Source organism: Diceros bicornis (assembly GCF_020826845.1).
Source record: "Diceros bicornis minor isolate mBicDic1 chromosome 7 unlocalized genomic scaffold, mDicBic1.mat.cur SUPER_7_unloc_3, whole genome shotgun sequence".
Taxonomy (NCBI): Eukaryota; Metazoa; Chordata; class Mammalia; order Perissodactyla; family Rhinocerotidae; genus Diceros; species Diceros bicornis.
In genome coordinates, this window is record NW_026690922.1 from 87,832 (window position 1) to 110,072 (window position 22,241).

Sequence of the window (22,241 nt, forward strand, 5' to 3'; positions counted from 1 at the left end):
TTTTCGTCTTTACATCAGTGTTTGCGTGTGCATGTCCCTAGAGAACACTGAGATTTAAAAAGCTAAAGCAATGGAATTTCTATTTTAATTGATGTGAAGAAAACTAATCAAACTAATCCTACTATGTTTAAGGAGCTAAACCCAAACCCCTGTTGCGTTATAATATGCCACTGATTCCTGAAAATACTGCCTGTGTGAGATACAGTGGAAGGACAAACTAGGATGCACCTTGCCCTTTTAGTTAGCAAGCGATATGAAAATTTCATTTCCTCTGGTTTACTCTTTTGTAACCGTTAGTGTGCTAAAGGAATTAAATCTTAGAATGGTTTCCTATGTACAAAAGTTAAAATTAAAGAAAAACTATTAAATGGGAAAACATGGTATGTGTAAATTTCTGTTTATATTAGATAGATCTGTAAGATAGAAAAGTCTAACTTCAGAAGAGTCACTGCCAACACTTCTGGGTCCCCTCCAGCGCTGTTACTCCAGCCACCCCCAGTACACAGTTCTGATCATTCTTGAGCTTCCTGTTGGTGTTTCTTTATATAAAAACAAGCCATTGTGAATGCTTATATAAAAACCAAAAAAAAGGTTTATATAAAAACAAGCCATTGAGAATGCATATTTTTGTACGCATGTTAGTCCTTGTAATGAGCGGTCAGACTCCACACGTTTTGATGTGTGCTGACAGCTTACGCCTCTCCTCTCCCTCTTCCCCTCGTGTCCACACCTGGACAAGCTGAGGAGAAAGTCCATAGGCTCCCTTCTCTGGCATTGGCTTTGGATCCAACCACACAATCCCCTGTCTGTGTGCAGAACTCTTGCCCTGGTCTCACCCCTGGCAAAGATTTCTTGCTTTGACCAAACTTTAGTCAGGCTCCTGAATCTTCTTGTAGGCCTGTCTGTGCACTTCCTTGTAAAATCCAGTTTTAGCAAGAACCTTGCTAAGTCAGTTTAACCAGAACCCACACCCGTATGTCTGATCGCCCTGGCCATCTGCTCAGGCTCCTCCTCTTCCTCCACCATCCCTCAGGTGGTGTCTGATCACTCTGGCCTGTGTTCCGTAAGAATCCTGTTAGGTCAGGTTAGCCAGTAACCCAACACTTGTTTTTTCTCTTAGTAATTTTCCATGCCCTGACCCCCACCATGCTGCCTTCGCCGTGAATTCCCACTCGCCCATGCTGCATTCAGAGGCGAGCCCAATCTCGTTTCTCCCCCACTGTGAATCCCATCATGGTGGTCTCTACGTATCACAGTGGTTCTGAATAAAATATGCCTTACCATCTTTGACAAGTGTCATTGAATATTTTTCTTTAAAACCCCCAACCACAATAAAAACCCAGGCCAGGCTCCTTTCCTTGCTCCCTCAAGCCATTTCAGAGCTGCTTGAGATTCTGGACCTGCTCTCCTGGGAGACCTCTATTATGTGAGTCATAAGACTTTTCCTAACTTCTGTGTGTGTGTGTGGAGAAAGGCACACACCAGCATCAGTCTCTACATGGGAACCACAGCACTTGCCAGTGAGCAGTCATATTTTGAAAGGAAGCTCTTTCTCTGAGTGGTAGGTTTCAACAGTGGGCTCAAAGTATTCAGTGAACCATGTTATAAACAGATGTCCTGTCATCCAGGTTTTGTTGTTCCATTTGAGCATTGACTTTAACTTAAAGTCACCAGATGCATCACACCTAACAAGAGAGTAAGCCTGTAGAAAGGCCCGGGGTGGGGGTGGGGTGGATTGGAGGGGGAGGGGAGAGAACAGGATCAGTTAGAGGAACCAGAGGTCAGAGTGTGAGACAGGAGTTGGAGAAGGGGCCAGAGCAGTCCGTAACAGCACAGCAGCCAGGTCAAGGCCCTGTGCACCAAGTCTGGGAGTCAGGACCTTCTCCTAATTGCAGTCAGTGGGGGAGCCCCACTTCTGGTTGGATCCCTGGGGGACAAGAAGGCAGTGTCTTACCACGTCTGTCTGTCCACAGTTCCCAGACCCTGGCCAGGGAGCACGAAGCACTGATGCAGAAGTACCTGCACCTGCTGCACATCGTGGAGACGGAGAAGACAGTGGCCAAGCAGCTACAGCAGCAGATCGAGGATGGGGAGATCAATATCAAGCGGCTGAAGGCAGAGGTGACTGCTGGCTAGGGGTGCAGATGAGGCTGGCCAGGGGGCCCAAGGCACAGGCCCAACACCTCACATTCCGGGCTCCTGCAGGATCGGGGGGCACATGACAGGCAGGGAGCCAGCTTCCAGTCACAGCTAGGCCAGCCTCCAAACTTAAAGTTAGTGATGCTGGCAGAGTGGGAAGGGCCTTAGTCAGATCTGAGTTCAGATCCTACCTCTGCCACTTGACAGTTGCAACCTGGAGTACGTCCCCCCATCCTCTGTCCCTGCATTCCTTCATCTATAAAACAGCCTTTCTCTACTTGCCTGACAAGAGTGTGAGGATTGAGTGAGGTTATTTATGGGCGAGTTTTTAATTACTCTGCTGATGACCACATTGACTAAGCATTCCCACATTATCAGCTGAAGTGTCCGAGGACACAGGGTCCTGGTAGGTCATCATAGTGTGGGCTCCTGGCTCAGTTCCAAGCAGTCGTTCCCTCTGACTGTTGTAAGAGCTCCTACAGGGGCTCACTGGACATCAGTCTGGAGGCCACACTGTTGCTAGGTTAAGCCTTCCAAAACTTCACTACTCAAAATGTGGTCCATGAAGCAAGAGCATGTTAGAAATGCAGAATCTCAGGCCCTGCCCAGACCTCCAGAATCAGAATCTGCACTTTCACAACATCCCAGTTGATTGCCATTTACATTAAAGCTTGAGAGGCGCTGGCTCTCTGTCCCTTAGACGCCCCTCACCAGCTGTCTACCCCAGCGCCGAATGATGTGATTGCCTCTCCCCCCTCATCTCACCATGCTCACCAGATGCTCAGAGCCATTTGGCCATGTCACACGAGGACCGTGGACGCTGAGCTGAGGACGGGAAAATGGAAACATAGATTCTAACCAGGTTCAGCTGCATGATTTGTAGGGCCTGAGGCAAGGGAAAAATGCAAGGCCCTAGGGAAGTCGACCTCCCCTTCTCACATCCCACCAACCCACCCATGGCAGACAGGCGACCCCCCAATATCAACCTCCAACCTCCTCTAACCTCTGTGCCATGATACACTTGGTACCTAGATGAGGGGTGGGCAAGAGGCCCATGCTGAGTCACCCACCTAGTGCCCAGGTATTGTCTCCTCCCCCTGCTCTGAGACAGCATTGGGTGTGCACTGCACCCACCCTTTCTGCACCTACCCCGAGGCCCCTGCAGAGGGTGGAGGGTGACTCACGGTGGGATGTGAGTCTTCCTGGCTGACTCAACCCATTTACTCCCAGACAGAGGGTAGAGGAGGTCATGGGTTCTGGGGTGCCAGCATGTGGGGAGCGAGCAGCTGAGAAACAATCCCAGGGAGGCAGCAGGAGGCAGGAACACATGAGGGCTGAGTCCCACTCCCCTGGGGCGTGCTCAATTGTTCCATCAGATGTTACTCCTGAAACACAAATTCAAAGAGAAATGGTTAAGAACTTCAAGGTGGCAACCACAGAACTTGAAGCCCCAAGCATGGGGCCTTCTGAGCATAGGACCCCATCACACGCCCTTGAAGCCAGCTCTGCCTGGAATGTTCAAAGATCTGAAATTGCCAATTCCATCTTATGGTGCCGCTGCCAAGCTCTGAACTATGGTCACATTAGCTTGGAACTTGAGTTTGAACAAAAGTTTCAGATTCCACACACCTCTTCTACCCTGCACCAGGCTCTGTCAGACATGCTTCCTTAGTCAGTCCCCACAACCATCCTCATAGGATCGAACGAGGAAGCAGGCTCAGAGAACTCAAGTCACCTGCCCAAGCTCACACAGCTGGGAGGTGGCAGAGGCAGGACTAGAACCCAGGTCTGCGTGTCTACTTGCCAGTCTTCCCACTCTACTCGTAGCCTCTTCCCACATGGCTCCTGGGATGGGGGCTTGTCCCGTGTCTAAACCATCTGGTTCATTCTGAGATCTAGCCTAGCCCTACACATATCCCTGAAACCAAGCTGAGTCCTTGCTAGGGACCAGGGAATAGGTCTAGGGACCAGTATCAAGTTAGTGGCATCATGATCAAGGGTGTTATTCACTCACTCACTTGTTCACTAACTGCCTAAGATCAGCTGACCACTGCCTAATCCTGTTCCCCAGGCTCCTCTTCCCTCAACACTCGGGGCTCCAGCCAGTGATCCCTGGTCATGAGCTGAGCACCTCTTGGCCTTTGCACATGCTGGGGCTTCTGTTTGGAGTGCCTCTGCCATCCCTAGGCTTCTCTGCCTGGTAGAATCCTACCAAGCTCGAATGCCTCCTCCTGGGGACTCTCATCCCAGAATGTGCTCCATGCCTCCTGCTCCAACGGCTTTCCCACTGTAAGCATGCCACATCAAAGCCAGCTCCTTGGGTTTCTGTACCCCACCAGGCATGGTGGGACCTCCATGAAGGCAGAGTCATTTATCACTCTGTCCCTTCTGCCTCTCACATAGTGGGTACTCTGTAGGGGCTTGATGAATGAATGGACATCAGGCTCTGTGGTAGACAGTAAAGAGATGGAAGTTCCTACCCTTAAGATCTGATTGTGGTAGAGTGTGCTTGGTGACATATTAGAGCTTGAGGAGTGAATCCAGGTAGATAATGAGTCATTTTATGGCCAAAGAGGGTATGGGTTCATGTCGCATATGGCCTTGAAAGATTTTGGGGGTTGGTAGGCCAAAGAAGGGGTGGGTGCAAAGGTCAGGGCCCTCTCTGGTGCTGGGGAGCACAAAACTGGTCAGTTTTGACTGAAAGTGTGTGTGTGCTTGTGTGTGTGTTTGTCAGTGTGGCAGCAGAGGCCTGTTTGGTGGGAATTTGGAGCAATGTTTCCAACTGAGTGCATTACTCTCCAGGGCAAATAAATTTTTTAAAGAAGACTTTGAAAGATCAGCTTGGTAAAGCTTTCTGGCTGTAGTCTCTCTCTCCCTCCCTCCTTCCCTCCTTTTCTCTCTTTGTCTCTCTGTCTCTCTCTCTCACACACACACACAGACATATCCTGCCGGGCAGAGGGCACCTGTGTGCTCTGGAGGGGCTCCAGGATGGTGAAACAGAGCCCATTTCCCAGGAAGTAGGCCATCAGGTAGGCAGGAGGCGCTGACGAGCCAAATAAGTGAGGAGTGACGCCCATGACAAAGACAGAGGGTCTTAGAACGTCAGAGCTGGGAGGGATCTGAGAACTCTGAGGTCCACAGAAGAGGAAGGGACTTATGCAAAGTCACTCTAAGGTCACTTCCAGCGCTGGAATCCAGGCTTAACCTTGGGTCTCCTGGTGTAGATCCTTGGCCTGTGGCTGACCCACAACTTATTCCTTCCTTGCTGGGGAGACGGGCCAGATAAAAGGTGCATGTTCGGGAACCACTGCGTCACCTGGATGGCTTCAAGCTCTCTTGGGCCACATTTGCTCTGATAGCCAGAAAAAATCCTCAGGCACCATCCCACATATTCCTGAGGATTTTCTAGGGTCTTCCATTTTCCTGGCCACATCTGACTTCCAATTCTGCTCTCCTGACTTCTTGTATCACTTCTCACAATGGCTGTCTTCACTCAGTCTTGACTGCTCCTTACCCCCGTGTGGTCACTCCATGTGTCCGTCAGGTGGAGCTAGATTCTACTGCAATTACAAACAACCCCCAAGTCTCAGTGTCTTAAAACAACAAAGATTGCTTTCTCTCTCACACTGTGTTCATTGTGGGTTCTGCTCCACCACATTCTCAGAGACAGGGACACAGGCTGACGGGGCTCCACCATCAGGAAATTCACTAGTCCCATGGCAGGGGAAGCAATGTGGCAAATGGTGCCTGACAGCTCTGCTCACATTTCATTGGACAAAGCGAGTCACATGACCACACCCGACTTCAGGGTCCTGGGCAGTACAGTCCTGCCCTGTCCCAGGAGGAGAACCAGAGTATCCACGAAAGCCCTAATGACATCCGACTGACTCCTCCTTCAGTCCCCAAGACCCCGACACTGGCAAGTATGGACCAGACTCTCTGAAAGGCTTAGATACAGTAGAGGGGGTTTCCAGTACTGAAACAGAAAATGGCTTACAGGTGAATAGAAGACATCCTTGCCCTCCTGTCACTCAGCCTTTCCTGCTACAGGGATTTCTTGCTGACCTCCTCTCCTGACACTGACCTCTCTCCACATGCTTCCAACTGCCATTTTGTTGGTGGTGGGAGTGTTCATAATCCCTTTATCTGTCAAAACCCTCGCCCCCGTCCAGTGATGTACCAGAGCTGGCTCATATCAACTTGCAAGTTGGTTGTGAAATTTTCAAGAATCTTGCAAGCTTGTTATTCACCCTTTGGTAGATTAAAATGGGCCAAGGTAAGAATGTTTACACCATGGAAATCGGCCAGTGCTACCAGTCAGAGTTTTTCTTTCAGAGAGCTGGTCGTTAATCCTTTACCAATATACCCTTGTCTACACCTTTTTTGAGGACCAGCTAAATACTTTGCTGGGCCCAGTGCAAAATGAAAATGCAGGGCTCTTAAGAATTTCAAGGCAGCAACAGCAGAGCCTTAAACCAGGCATTAGGCCCTTCTAAGCAGGCTGTGCACAGGTCACACATCGAGGACACTGGCCCTGTCTCTACTCCTTCTATACTCTCCACCCCCAGAGCCCGCACCCACAGCCATCTCTCCCTAGAGGTAACAGGAGATCACACCCAAACAAAAGTCTGCACAAAATTTATTATCGAAACTATCCAGCTCTGCTCAGTCTCTTCTCTTCCATCTAAACAGCCCTCTTGGGCCCCATCTTTGGTAATCAAAAAGCTCCAAGGACCATCTAAAGCAACGGGACCATCCTCCTCTAGGAAGAATCCTCTGCTTCTCTAGAATCCTCAGTTTGCCACCATTTCATTGTTTTAATAGCTATTTTTCTCCCATTTATGATTGGAAGTAAGTTGGGATGGCTTAGGCAGCCCTAAAGGGCAGGGTAGGAGTTTAGAGACGGTTGTGGTATTTTCCTGGCTTGGGAGCACTCAGAATCCTGGAAGGCTGACTCTGCAATAAACTGCAGCGATCTTAATTCATGGTTTAAGGTAAAACTGTAGCCGTGGAATCAGGGTTGCAAACCAACTTTGACATAGAGAGGGCCGCCTTGACCCCTTCTGAGGCAGCCCCTCTGCAGGGCCCACTCTATGCCTTGAGTCCTGTTTCCCATGTTCCTCCTGCCATCCACACCCCTGCTGCCCTGCACTCAACACCCTGTCATACTCTGCATCTTTGTTCACACCATCCCCTCTGCTCCAATTCCTTCCATCCTATAGCACACCTATTGGGCACCTTTTTTTTTTTTTTTGTGAGGAAGATCAGCCCTGAGCTAACATCCATGCCAATCCTCCTCTTTTTGCTGAGGAACACTGGCCCTGGGCTAACATCTGTGCCCATCTTCCTCCACTTTATATGGGACGCCGCCACAGCATGGCCCGACAAGCGGTGCGTCGGTGCAGACCCGGGATCCAAACCTGGGCCGCCAGCAGCGGAGTGTGTGCACTTAACTTCTACACCACGGGGCCAGCCCAGTTGGGCTCCTTTTTTGTCCTGCAAAACCTCTGGGTAGCGCTTGTGGCTTCCATGGTGAGACCCTCCCACTGCAGTAGGGGCACACCTCTGTTCTGGCCTCACCTTGTTGGAGTATAAGTTACCTCTGTGGGTATCTGACACCCTTCTTAGGCTGGAAGCTCCTCCAGGGAAGGGATCTGACATCCACCTCCGGCTGTGTCTCACCCATGCCCAGCATGGTGCCCACCACAGAGACTCCATCAGGACATGCTGACAGGATTGGCGCAAAGGGAGACAGAGATGGGCATCTCTTAGGCTTGTAAGAGGCCAGAGGGGATGGAGAATGAAGGAGAGAGAACTGAGTTGTGTGGCAGCTGTTGGAAAAGCGAGAAGTACAGAGATGTTTAGCAAAACCTTGACTGCTAATAAACAAGAGAAAACCCTGGACTAATTCCCCCATCAATGACTGCACTGACTAAATGCATTCTGGATTAAAGACACTGTCTCCAGACAGGGGACTGGGGTGTGGCAGGAGCCAATGAGCAGTGCTGCTAATGGGTGTGGCAAATGAGGATTTGCCTCTGATGGGCCAAGAAGGCCAGACTGTTGGATGGCAAGTGGGCAGGGCTCAGCTGAGATGCCAGGCATTGAGCCAGGTTGGGTAGCCAGAGCTGGACTCTAGCAGGCGAGTTGGGGTGTAAGCCCGAGTCCCAACTCTCCATCGCCATCGTTGACAAGGGTCAACTGAGCTAGCCTTGGACGTCAGCCAAGCCAACCCGGATCCAAAGCAAATGCATCCCCAGAAGGGACCTGCAGGGTAAGAGAAAGGCAGCCTCTGCGAGCCCAGCAGGGCTGGGGCTCTTGCCTCCATCCTGACACTGGTTCATAGCAGGGATGGGCTGTGGCCCAAGGCTTCTGCAGGGTCCCCAGGCTCACAGCTCTCCAGAGCTTTGCCCACCTGGCCCGATCTTTAAATCCGACTCCCAGACTACTGGTGTTGCCTGTGCAGGGAGCAGAGCGCCTGACCTGACTGCGTCTGGTTTTTGCTCTGGTCCCTGTGGAGTAGATGTCCTGTAGATGTCTCTGAGAAGAGCGCCATCAGTTTTACATACAGACTACTTTTACCCACACACCCACCCACACACACACACACCACCATCCTAAAGAGAAAAGGATACCACGTCCAAATCCCAGAACTGGCAAAGAGAGCAGACTGGCATGGGGGTGATGACATCAGGGCAGTGAGGGTGCTGACTGGGCATCCACGTGTCTCTGAGCTCTGCACAAGCCTGTGTGTGTAAGTCTCTTAGCTCTTTAGAGGTCAGATCCAAGAACAGCCATTATTTCATGTGCCAAGGTTCTCAGAGAATCGAAAAAATAGAAAAGCCTGCATCGGCCCTGAATATTTCTCCATTAGATATTTTCAGCCGCTCTTCAAGCACAGGCCGGGGTAGTTTTAGCAACCCGGAAGTGGACAGAGGGTAACTGTCCCATTTTGCTTTTAAAGTGCTCCATTCGCTCAATTGTCAGAGCCCATGCATCCTGCGGTTCAGCAAGTGGCCTTGAGGGGACAAAGCCACATGCCCTGAAAAGGGAGCAGAGCTGGCTCTGTGGCACATTTGTGATTTCCTGAGCTACTATCTTTGGATGTGTGCCACTTAGCTCAGAGGTGTCTCTGCGCCCACTCAGCACTTTCCACCCCCTGCTCTTGTTGTACTGCGCGAGTGAGACCCCAGGTGGGGGTTTGCCCTCAGGGCACAAACTGCTGTGAGAAGGCACAGTCCCCTGTGACAGCTCCCCTTGGAGGACAACACTAGGGGCCTCCAACAGCCAAAGTGCTGGGTCATCACAGAGAGATGGAACAGAGAGCACACATGGAGAATGGGACCAGTAAGGGGCATCTGATGTGGCAGAGAAAGACAGAGACCACTGCAGGGAGATGGGGACAGGCTCCTAGGCTGGGGCTACCCTGACTCCTGGAGGGGTTCACTCTTTCTCTCTGGGCTTGTTTTCCTGTCCACAAATGGAGTGCATGACAGGGTCCCTTTGGCTTCCCCTCTGTCATTCAGCTGAAACCCCAGACACATTGGGGAGGTTCCCAGGTCTCCAGGGAGGTAGGAGCTGGGAGTGATGAGCAGGGGCAGAGGAGGAACAGTTGGGAGGGGAGGGGGCTGCAGGAAGTAGAAGAAGTCTCTCTGGCATCCTTACAGCTCATCCTGGGAGAGGAGACTCGGGCTGTGTTCTGGAGCTGGCTGGCTGGGGAGTACGGGCGGGGAAGAGGGTGCTGGGAGGGGAGCCATGGCAAATGTGGCTGCCAGGGTTGCTCAGGGGCCCCTTACCCAGCCTGGTGCTAAACTGACAATGAGAAGGCATGTTCCCCAGGTCTCTTTAGGTGGTGACAGAGCAGGTGCTTGGGAGAATCCAGGTGTTTTTGCTTTTCTAAGTTTCCCCCCAAAAGGGAGTGGTGGAGAGCTAGCATTTACTGAGCACCTTCTCTGCACCAGGCCCTGTTTTGAGAGGTTCAGGGGATTCGATTGGAGATGTAAAAGAAACTTGCCACTCCAAACAAATGGACTGAAGGTATATTTTATTATACAGAAGAGAGTAAAGGTGATAGTCCGCAAATAGATCCGAATAGGTCAAATAATAAGAGGGAAAAACACTAGCTCAATTGGAAAGGGAAACATCGACATCGACTGAAGGGAAATGACACAAATCAATCAGAAATTCAGACACCAGGTTGACTGAAAAGAGTACACATCAGATTGGTTACTCACAACATCCACTCCCCACTGCTGGGAGAGTGCCTTCAATTGACATGGCTGGGCGGGAATCCAATCATCAAAAGTCCTGGGCCAGGTGTCCCCTTCACAGGTGAGACTCTCACCAGGCCTCAGTCTCCAGCGGTTTATATAGCGTCAGTAGTTTTCAGAGTAAACAGTTACAGAGTTTACAGAGCAAGCATTCAGTGTTCCCATGCACAAATGGTTATCAGTGGCATATGTGCACTGAGCCTCCTGGTTATTGTCCCAGCCTGGCAGTTGTGCATGTGCATTGTTTTCCCTGGTTATGGTCCCAGCCCAGCACAGATGGCCAGTCTGTCCCAGGCTACAATGCCCAAAGGACCTTGAGATGTTACAAATTGCAACTATCTCCGTGGGAGAAAGGCCAGTTCCCACCACACAGAAAGCAGCTTTATATTTCTTTGTGTGCTGGTGGCTGTAGGTCAATGGAACGGCCAAACATGGCTGCACTCATGTCAAGACAGGCCCTCAAATTGTCCCATTACTTGCAGGAGTGACCTCATTTCACCTTCATATTTTACAGAAAAGAGGTTTTCTGAGGTTCAGACATGTTAGGCATCTTGCTAGAGGTCACACAGCTGAGAAGCAGCTGCAGAAGAAGAAGCAGCATAGGGCAGATTTGAGCCTGCTCTGTGTGGGTCTCAAGCCCTAGCTCTTTTCACATCATCAGTGGCATTTCCTCTGAATTCTCCAGAGCCCTGAGTTCCTCTAAGATCCCTCAGGGTCACCCCAGCAGGTGGGCACTGAGGGTGCCAGGAAGGCTGGCAGTGAGAGCAGCTCCTGTCCTCTGCCAGCTTCTGGGGTGTGTGACCATGTTTAGAAAAGCTTGTGTTTGGTTTAGTGCTCTGCTGTCACCATCTTGAAATTTTGTCATTTTTTAAAAAGGGGTCCTGCTTATTTGCTCTGCACTGGACCCCACAAATTACATAGTGTATCCCGCTGATGAGGTTTTCACATAAGGTGTCACATGAGAAAGACATTTGCTGCTAGAGTCCCACGGGTGGTGGCAACCTCTGCCCTCTCCCTGGGCCCCTAAGCTCTGCTGGACTTGGGGGCGGGGAACCCTTGGAGGGGCAGGAACTCCATGGCCGGAGCTTACCCTGTGCCTCCTCTGTCAGTGAGGCCATCGTGTGTTTGCACCAGGTCTCTACCAAGGCCTGAAGGCCTGCATCTCCAGCTGGCCCACTGGGGCCTGGGTGAGCAGGAAGCCCTGGCAGAGGTCCCCAGCCCCACCTGCACCCAAATCCACCTGAGAAGTCCCTCTCCAGGGTCCACTCCTCCAGGCTGGCGGCACTTCCATCCTCCCGGGGTGTAACAGCGGCCCCTTAAAAACACACAGAATCCCTCAGAGGGAGCAGAAGAGGAAAGACAAGTTGGCAAGCTGTTTTTCTAGGACGAAGCGAGGTATTTTTAGTTTCTTATCTACTTTTCCCCTTTTAAAAATTATATATATGAACCCATTTGAGAAAATTTGACAATCTAGGAAAGCAGAAAATGTTAAAAGCTATAACAGCCATAGTTCTGCTTCCCAAAGAAAACCACTGTAAAGACTTTGGTGTGTTTTCTTCAAAATTTTTTCTGTGCACAGGTCTTGGGGTTTTTACCCCCATTTTATTTACATAATGTCACAGGGGCCGGCCCGGTGGTGCAAGTGGTTAAGTGCATGCACTCTGCTGCGGTGGCCCGGGGTTCGCTGGTTCGGATCACGGGTGCGCACCGACTCACCGCTTGTCAAGCCATGCTGTGGCGGCATCCCATATAAAGTGGAGGAAGATGGGCATGGATGTTACCCCAGGGCCAGTCTTCCTCAGCAAAAAAAGAAAAAAAAAGAGGAGGATTGGCAGATGATAGCTCAGGGCTGATCTTCCTCACAAAAAAACAATAATAATAATAATGTCACACATGAATATTGAATTTGAATCTTGATGTGTTTTTTTTTACTTAACATTATAGCACAAATGTTTTCTCATGCTGAAAGTATGCTTTTTGATGACTGTATGATGCTCCAGTACCTGTGAGCATGCCCTCATCCATGCAGCCATCTCCCATCATTGGCTCTTAAAGTTGTTGCAACTTGTTGCTACTACAAACACTCATCTCTGCATCTGAAATGTTCATATGGGAGAGCATCTCCTTGGGACAGGTTTCCAAAAGTAGAATGACTGAAATAAAAGGTAGAAGCACAGTCAAGGCTCCCACTCCGTCCACCCTGCGTCACTGCTCTCCGAGCTGGCTGTACCGCCATGACGGCCCCAAGGGCTCCACAGCAGGACCCCTGCATTGCGCCTCTCCCATACTGAGTGTGACATTTTGTTGTTCACTTCCCTAAGTCAGAGAGCCCCGCTTTTCTCCAAGGTCACAATGAGAAGAGGCCCTAGAAGGACGAGGTCTGCACTTCCTGTAGTTGCGTGGTTGAAGGTGCTGTCCCTTGGGTAGTGGAATGCCCTGCATAAGCTCCCACTTAGAGTTCATCGCAAAGAAAGCACATTTTTCTTTTTTAATGGAGTTTGTAAGCAGAGGTTTCAGTGGGTCCATCCCTGCCAATCAAATACTGAAGGACAGGTTTGGGGAGATTGGCTGGTGTTTCAGGGGCTGGAAGGCAGGGTGTTGTGTATCCAGGAGATTGGGACAGAGCGGGCCAGCAGCAGACCCAAGTTGCTGAACCAGGGGAGGCATGGAAGGACAGGGACACATGGATAAAGGGACAGACAGCTGATGGGACGTGACTCGGGAGGACATGTCATATGGGGGAAGCCCTGGAATGGGGGACTCAGGAGACCTGGTTCCAGGCCAGCTATTGACTCACCTTATGACCACGGATGGGTCACTTCTGTCACTGGTGGGGCACTCTGGGAGGGAGGCCTCTTGGGAGAGCCAGGGCCAAGGGGGATGTGGAGCTGCAATTCAGTTACCACAGAGGCCTCAGCCGAACCCCCAAAGCTCCGGAGCTGAGTGGCCCTTCAGACCCTCAGGCGGCGAGGCACACCACAGCACCCACAACAGCCCTCTCTGACCTTCCAATACACAGGTGTTGGACTAGACACGGCCACATCTCTATAAAGATCTGTGACTCTGATGCAGTCCCGATGCCTGGGGCCACCTATCTGGCCCTGGATAGGGCAGTGGTGCCAGAGTCATCCACAAAGGCAAGGGTGTCTCTGGGTGGGAGCTCTGAACCTGGACCTGACCTCCGTGGGTGGGGCTGGGTGACCGAGGGCTTGTGGGGCATCTCCCGAGCAGGTCCGTTGGCCATCCTGCTGCTGATGGTCAATTTCTATCAGGAGTTGGTCTCCAGCCACCAGTACAGCCTGCAGATCCTGGCCCACTGCAAGCAGAACAGCGACGTGACTTTGACAAGCTGCTGAAGCACTATGAGGCCAAACTGACTGCAAGGAGAGGGTGCTGGAGGCCTTCCTCACTGACCCCATGTTCCAGCTGGCACCTAGCCCTGTCCTTGAGGGCGCATGCCTGGGGAGCCTACTGGGGACCAGGGCAGTGAGGGCCCTAGCTGGGAGGAAGCCACACCTGGGGGCACCAGGGGGCCATGGCCGGGACAGCCCAGGCCCTAACAGGCCCCAGCTCTGGGCTGCCTGGAGAATGGGGTTAGAGCCAGACCCTGACCCAGCGGATGGCAGGCCTGTCCAGCTCCACAGAGCAGGCAGTGTGGGAAGGTGAGGGGGAGCTCCTGGTCCTGAGCCCACTTCCAGGCCCTTCCTCCTGCTAGCTTAGAGCCTCAAGCTTTGGGCTCTTGGCCCAGACAAGACCCTGGAAGAGGCTCCACGTTAGAGTCTGAGATCAAAAGTGCTGTGGGTGTCTATCCTCAGCCCTGCTGGTGGGAGTGCTGGGAGCTGAGAGAACCATTCTCTGTCTCCTTTGTCTCTCTCTCCCTCGCTACGTTGCTGCTCTGTCTCTGACTTGCTTCATCACTGTCTCTCTCCTTGCCTCTGTCTCCCTGTCCCTCTGTCCTTCCCCATCCTTGCCTCTGTCCCTGACCCCTGCCTCTCCCTGCTGCAGATTCCCAACACATTCTGACACTGCACGAGCTCCTGGCCCACTTTTCATCAGCACATCGAGCCAACAGCCTGGACGACGCCAGGGCTAAATTGGGGGGGCTGTCTGGGTGAGCCCGGCTCCCAGGTGCCCCCACCAATGGACAAGCCAGGACTGAGGATGCTCCCCAGTGGGAGTTTGCTGAGCCCCAGATGGTAAAATCTCTTGTTCAGGTTAGGATCCCAAGGGGTGGTGGTTGGGGGACCCCCAGCCTGCCCCACCTGGAAGCAGGGCCCCTGGAGCAATCTGAGGAGTTCACAGCTCAAGCCCAGGGGAAAGTTGGTGGGATGGTGTGGGTGGTGTGCTGTCCCTGGCACAGATGGGTTTCGAGGAAGGGCCCTGAGCACTCACGTGGGCCCATCTGCCAGGACGGGGATCCGCCCAGTGACTCGCAGGCACTCTGCCAACTTCCCCTGTTCTCCAGTGTCAGTGTGTCACAACGTGTGGTATAGGAGCCCCAGAGGGGAGCCTGGGTGATGGGCCTTCATGTACCCAAGGCTGCATTCAACAGCAGGCAGTGTCATGGGTGGACAAGCCAATGACTTGTCCAGTGTCAGAGGCCCCAGCCCTCTGGTCAAGGCCCCTCTGCTGCCCCTCTTTCTGTTCCCAAAGCCCAGAGGGAACCTTCCTCTGCCAGGGCAGAAATAGAGGGACCAGGGAAGAGGCCACTACAACAGCCCAGGCAGCAGTTGACGGTGGCCTGCACCAGGTGGTGGCACTGGAGGTGAGGAGGAGGTTCAGATTCTGGGTGTGTTTTGAAGATGGAACTAACAGGAGTTTCTGATGCATTAGATGTGAGGTGAGAGAAGATGGGACTCAAGGGTGATTCCAGAGTTTTTGGCTGAGCATGCAGAAGGTTGGAGTTACTGCTAACCGAGATGGAAAAACTGGCAGGATGGGTAGGTGTGGAGGGGAAGTCTTTCTTGCTTCACTGGAGCTTGACTGGGGGCATGTTGAACTTGAGATGGACAACAGTGGTGGAGGGGACAAGAAGGGAGGAGGGCGTTTGAGTCTGGAGTGTAAGGGAGCGAGCCATTCGGGAGCCATCAGCTCGGAGATGGTATTTAAAGTCATAAGACTGGTGAGATCACCAGAGGAGTGAGTTTAGGCAGGATCGAGATGTGTACCAAGAGCTGAGCCCTGGGGTCTCCACTTTGTGCAAGCCAAGAGATGATGAGCAACCTTGTAGTCAGTGATGGGCTGCCAGAAGCTGCAAAGGAGGGTCGGTCTGCAGCGTGTAGGGTCTAGTCCCCAGACCTGCCAACCACTCAGTGCCCTAAATGGCTTCCTGAGTCCAGCAAAAGGCAGCCAGTAAGGCCACGTCTCCCAGCTGGGCAGAGGGAGGACCAGGCTGGAGCAGGACAGGGCACTTGCCCCAGAGTGGAGGTTCATTCAGGGAGCAGATGTAATCAGAGTGTGATTGCAGACTAACAAAAAGCATTGTGGGGTGGGGACCCCAGTCCTCTCCTGCCCCAAGGAGCCAAATCCTGTACACTTCCCCAAGGAGAAGACTTGGGGCTCCAACGAGGCTCCTTGTCCCTGCGGGATGCCCTATCCCGGTGTGGGCAGTGGTGAGGAAGCTACATGGGTGCCAAGACGTTTGTCCCAAGACCCTGATCCCCTTTCCCGAAGCCTACTCGTCTTTTGTCCCACCTGATCACCTGCACCTGGCCTGAACACAGCCCTAGTGACACAGATGAGGGTTTTCCTGTCGCCCTGACAGCAGCCCTTTCATCCTCCTCTCTCCCTCCCTTGGGGGACTGAGGAAAGCTCCCAGCCGGGCAGGAAGCCAGCAGATAACAAATCCTCCCTGGCTCTGCTCAGAAACACTCCTCCCCTGGGGCTGACTCTCTCCTACCTCTGGCCTTTGTCCCGCTTTTTCTCCTGAACCTCATCTCTTGGGCTCACTGTAACCCAGGTCGTCAATTCCAGCTCCCCCGGCAGACTGCGGCCCTGGGCACTCCTCCCCAGCTGCGGTGACAGTGTGGCTCTCAACACAAACCCCAGCAGGGGCTGGCAGCAGTCCTGAGCAGCTGCATCTGGCACTTGTCTAACAGTGAAACTAGTGTTGCTACTGTGGGATCGCCCCCTTGTTTGTAGCAAATACAGCCCTCCTCAGCAAAATCCCCACCCTCGTCAAAAGAAATGGTTCTGCTTACCTTTGCTAACCTGCAAAAATGAGTCCATATCCAGGGAACTAGCATATCCTTGAAAGGTGCCTCCCTGTACCCTGTCCCTTCCAGAAGAGGGCTAGGGCCTGGGCTGCTGAGAAGAGAGTTGCTGGGATGGAGGGACTGAGGCTCCTAAGAAAGAGACCCCATCTCCATGCTTCAGTCTGATAACCAGAAAACAACGATAACAGTAGTTTTATAATAACACCTTTGCAACCAGTGATACTAGAAACAGTGATCACTGCCCTTTACTCAAGCACCTGCCATATGCTGGGCCTGAGGTCAGCACGTGAAATGCATTCTCTTCCATCCTCATCCGACCTTCTACAGATGAGCAAACTGAGGGTCAGAAGGGCCCAGTCATTTGCTCATCACGCTGAGTTCGTTAATCACCGATCCAGCTCGACCAGTGTCATCTCTCACTGCTGGGAGAGTTAAGTTGGACAGTGTCTACTAGAGAACTTCGTTAAGCCACGCATATTAACCAGCCCTCTTGGTGATCTGGTCGTGGTTGTAGAATTTGAGGCATCAGTAGACAAATAAGGGGTTTTGTACTTTTCTTGGAGTAGGTGGAGTACTTTTTCCAGACGCTCCTCCCGCCAAAATTACTAACTTCCTAAGACTCCTGAAAACCCATCAAGGCTCTTAGCAAAGTTGGCAACTCAAACACCTCTTTTCCCAGCAATGCTAGTTTTAAAAAGCAGTTAAATGGCGCCACCTTCTGGAGGAGGGGTGTTGCGGCAGTCAGAAGATGACAAATAAGAGTGTTGTCATTATTCTCAGATTGAGGGGCAAGGTGTGTCTTGCTCCCCCCAAGACGTGCTGGAGCCTACTGGAGTCAGTCTTTCTGTGAGCCAGTGGGATTGCCAGGTGTTCCAAAACTAAGCCATTCCAGGGCCTGAACATTAAGGAAGCAACTGTATAAAGTGCATTGGGGGAGGGATGGAGACAGTAAGTGCAAAGGCCCTGAGGCAGGATGGGTGGGTGGAGTTCTATGGATGGAGATAAGGCCAGTAGTGGTGTGGGGGGCAGAATAGTGAAGAAAGGTTCTTTCCTCTACTCCGGTCCTCCTCCTAGTTTTTCCATCTCTGTTCCACGAGGTTTAGACTTTTAAATCAGACCTGTTTTCTAGCTATTAATCTCCATTTCCTTCACTCTGAAATAAGAACACCTTTCTCTTTGGCCTGTCAGAAGGATGATGTGAGCTTATGCCCATAGAGTGCCCAGCACGGTGGTCATTCAATATGCATTCTCTCTCCCCCTTTGTGACCACAGGCTCCACCTGAGAATCCTGGGTGCCAGGCCTTCTTCCTAGGTCTGGCCAGAGGCCCAGCATTCCCTTCTCCCTGAGAGACGGGGGCAGCCTGTCTCTGACTTATTTTCTGTCCCCACAGGATAATGCACAATGAAGTAAATGAGACAGAGAGCATCCAGGAAAACATAGCCATGGAGGGCATGATGGTCGAAGGCTGTGAGACCCTCCTGGACACCAGCCAGACTTTTGTGAGATGGGGCATGGCACCCTGCCTCCCCCCAACATCAAGGTAGGCCCCAGCAGTGGTGGCATTCGGGGACACCACCAGTTGGTTTGGCTCCCATGTGCCAAAATCTGCCAGCGTGATTGCGGAGTATTCCGGGGCTGCTGGAGGAATGTGACAGCTGTATGTAGATGTCGGTATCTGCACACATGGATGCAGATATTACTGGTTTTCACAGTGCCCTTCTCTCCAGATGTACACATGATTCTTCCCAGATGCCCTTGATGTGTCTGTGGATGTCATAGTAAACACTGACATGTCCTTTTGGGGAGAGAGGAGTGGAGGATGAGGACCGATACTGATTGGCCCCATGAATCACAAGCATGTTCAGCATCTGAGGGGAAGTCGTGTGGGTCAGTCCCTCTGTCCCTTGCTCATCATCCTTGGCCCCTTGCAGGAGGCTGTGATCACAGCGGTTCTCACGGGTAGGAGTTTTCCTTCACCCTCAGCCTCCACTTGCCTTGGGAGCTGTGTTTGAGAGGCACAGCCCTGTGAGGGGGCAGCTAGAGGCTGTGACTGAGGGGACTGACTTCCAACTTGGAGACGTTAGAGCTGCACGACATTTGAGGTCACCTCTTCAGATTCCACTTGCTGTGGGACCCTCAGCTTCTGCTTACATGCCCCCGAGGTGACCTCCACCTCAGATGGGCCTCCTGAGTTCCTTCTATCCAGCCCTGGAACACTCTGAGCAGATGAAAAGCTCAAAGGCTGTGCAGCTGCCTTTGGCCCCTGCTGCCCTTAGCAAGGGTATCGTCGACTTGAAGTTTTGTCCTGAACCCCTGTGTGTGGCCCCCTGTGCCCTTTCCCTAGGCCGACCCTGTGACCTGCTGAGTGCAGGGCCATCCTCCCTGTGTCCGGCCCCCTGTGCCCTTTCCCTACGCTAACCCTGTGACCGCTGAGCGCAGGGCCATCATCCCTGTGTCCTGGCTCCCCCTGAGCTGCATTGGGCCTAAGCTGGAAGTGACCAAAGAATGACCTCTCCTGGGGTGGGCAGTGTCACCACAGTCTAGGAATCTGCTCCATTGCCCTGAGCCTAAGCATTTCCTCCCCTCCTGATGGGCTGGGCTGGATGTGGAGAACAGACAAGGGAGCCCAGCAAGGTTCCAGGCAGTGATGGACATGGGCAGAAGGCAGAGTGGTGGCTCAGAGCAGGCCTGGGGAGATGGAGCGTCAGGGAGGGCTTTCCGAGGAGGCATCACTGGAGTCGAGTCTTGAAGGGTAAGTAGGAGTGCACAGGGTGGATGGGGTGAAGGAAGGGCCTTCCAAGCCAAGGAGCAGCACTCAGGAGCCACAGGTAACTTGCCCTGGAACTAGAGTGGGAGCAGAGAGGGGAGGTGATGGGAAGGAGGGAGAAGAGCTGGAGCAGCCTGCTGGCGGGCCTTGAAGGCCTGAGTCCCGAGGACAGTGAGGAGCTGGCGGAGTAAGTGGGGAGAGGAGGCCTGGAGCATGTCTTAGGGGAGCTGGGTTGGCAAATGGGTTCATCACAGTCCCCTGCTCTGCCCGGGAGTGGCTTTGGAGAGCACATTGTCGAGGACTGGGGGCTCTGCAGCCCAGCACGTCGTGACTGATTGGTGATGTCTGCTGCGGCTGTGTGTGGCAACAGGTGCCCTGTGTCTCTTGCTCATCCCTCTGGGACAGAGCCAGGTCCACACTTGTTCAGCCTCCTGCTCACCCGACCCAACCCTAAAGAGGTACAGCCTTTTAGATACAGGCTACAACCTTCCTTAGAGAGGGAGTACAAACAATACCCTAGTTGGCCTAAATTCAGCTACAAATTAAGAAAGCCTTCAGGTTCAACAATATACTTATCTTAATTTCAATCACAGAAACTAACTCCTAATCTAATGCTGCATTAATCTATTAATTCATAGAAGTAGTACTGTTACTATGAGGAACAAGAATTATTTCTCCTTGCATAATCTTATATCAGAACAGATAATCACCGAAAGTTGACAATAAAATAAATTCAACCCAATAATCATTTATTACATTAATCATTAACCCAACACAGGTAGGCATTCAAGGAAAGATTTCAAAAAGTAAGAGAAATTCGGCAAACACAGCCCCCACCTCTTTACCAAAAGCATCTCCTCTGGCATTTCTGGTGTTACAGGCACTGCTTACCCAGTGACACGGTGTAAAGGCTGCAATGACTGGACCCTGCAAAGGCAGCATCATCATTTGTTGTCTAAATGAGGGCTTGTATGAACGGCCACTCGAGGGTTTTACTCTCTCTTACCTTTAATCAGTGATATTGACCTTTCCCTGAAGAGGCGGGAATGAGAAAATAAGACGAGAAGACCCTATGGAGCTTCAATTCATTAAAAAAAAAAACAAAGGTAAGCCAAATCAAGGGATAACAAAACTTAAATGGACTAACAATTTTGGTTGGGGTGACCTCAGAGAAGAAAATAACCTCTGAGTCATTAAAATCTAGACCAGCTAATCAAAATATTTTATCACTTATTGATCCAAAATGTTGATCAACAGAACAAGTTACCCTCGGGATAACAGAACAATCCTATTCTAGAGTCCATATCCTCAATAGAGTGTATGACCGCGATGTTGCATCAGGAAATCCCAGTGGTGTAGCCACTATTAGTGGCTCATTTGTTGAACGATTCAAGCCCTGGTGAATTCAAGCCCTGAATTCAATCTGAATTCAGACCAGAGTAATCCAGTCGGTTTCTATCTATTCCATATTTCTCCCAGTACGAAAGTGCAAGAGAAACAAGGCGTACTTTAAAAAATCACATTCAAACTAATAGATGATGTAATCTTAATCTAATATATATGTGTATATAGCCCTGCCTATGAACGGGGTTTGTTAGGGTGGCTGATTAATTGCATAAAATGTAAACCTTTATAGCCAGAGGTTCAATATTTCTCCCTAACAGCATGTTCATAATCAATCTTCTTTTATTAATTGTCCCCAATCTACTTTCCATAGAATTCCTTACACTAATTGAATGAAAAGTATTAGTTTATATATGACTCTGTAAAGGACCACATCATTGGCCCCATGGTCTGTGGAGACACCAGTATTTACATCAGTGTCACAAGGCCATCAGCTGGAGTTCACATTGGAAGATGTACCCAGGAAGACACCCTACAAAGGACCCACTAGCACACAACTGAACAAGTCATGTGGACTTTTGTCGATGACCTAGTATTTAAAATGGTAAGATAAAGATGCAGGACTCTAAAGTGTTCATGGAAATGCTGAATGCACAATTCAGAAACAAAGAATAATCAACAAGGTAAACCAACTACAATAGATTTATAATTGCTTACATGTACACAGTAAGAGTTTTTGCTGAACAATTAAGTATTCAGGTATTTGTCTTGATGAAAATATGAAACTTTATGTTGAATAAAAATGGGCCATTTTCCTGTATTAGTACATTACTACTCATCACTTAGCCAATTGCTATAGTTAATGGAGTTATAAACATAATTACAAAGGCATGTATCCATCTGGAAATTGTAGGGCCAAAAATAATGTTTTCAATATTATGTATTAGAATATGTATATACATAACAAGGATGAGAGAAAACTTTGATTAAAGCAGATTAAAATGTAATCTAATCTTAAAAAAATAAAAAGGGTCTCAGTCCTGGGAGATTGGGGATAGGCAGTAAAATTTCATAGAATTCTGAGACTGGAAATGGGCTATTCCCTACTTTCATTTTTTTGTTGTCATTGCCAAGAGAATTTGGCCACCAAGAACAGAGAGATGGAGGGGAAAGAGGACATGGATGGATATTGCAGACATGGGAAGGGTTCCATTTTCAGGACACCTTAGAGCTGCCGGCTGTCCATATTCATTCTTCCTTCCTTCCTTCCTTCCTTCCTTCCTTCCTTCCTTCCTTTCTTTCCTTTCTTTCTTCCTTTCTTTCTTCCTTTCTTTCTTTCTTTTTCTTTCTTTCTTTCTTTCTTTCTTTCTTTCTTTCTTTCTTTCTTTCTTTCTTTCTTTCTTTCTTTCTTTCTTTCTTTCTTCCTTTCTTCCTTTCTTTCTTCCTTTCTTTCTTTCCTTTCTTCCTTTCTTCCTTTCTTTCTTTCTTTTCTTTCTCTCTTTTCT

At 50.7% G+C, this 22,241-nt stretch overlaps 1 long non-coding RNA gene across 1 annotated transcript; it reads left to right on the plus strand.

The window, feature by feature from the left end:
• Nucleotides 1-1,967: 1,967 nt before the first annotated feature.
• On the plus strand, nucleotides 1,968-20,690 carry LOC131402328 (uncharacterized). Its single transcript, XR_009218540.1, has 3 exons — nucleotides 1,968-2,121; nucleotides 18,016-18,165; nucleotides 20,409-20,690. It is a non-coding gene; the product is annotated as an uncharacterized LOC131402328 (long non-coding RNA).
• Nucleotides 20,691-22,241: the final 1,551 nt, after the last annotated feature.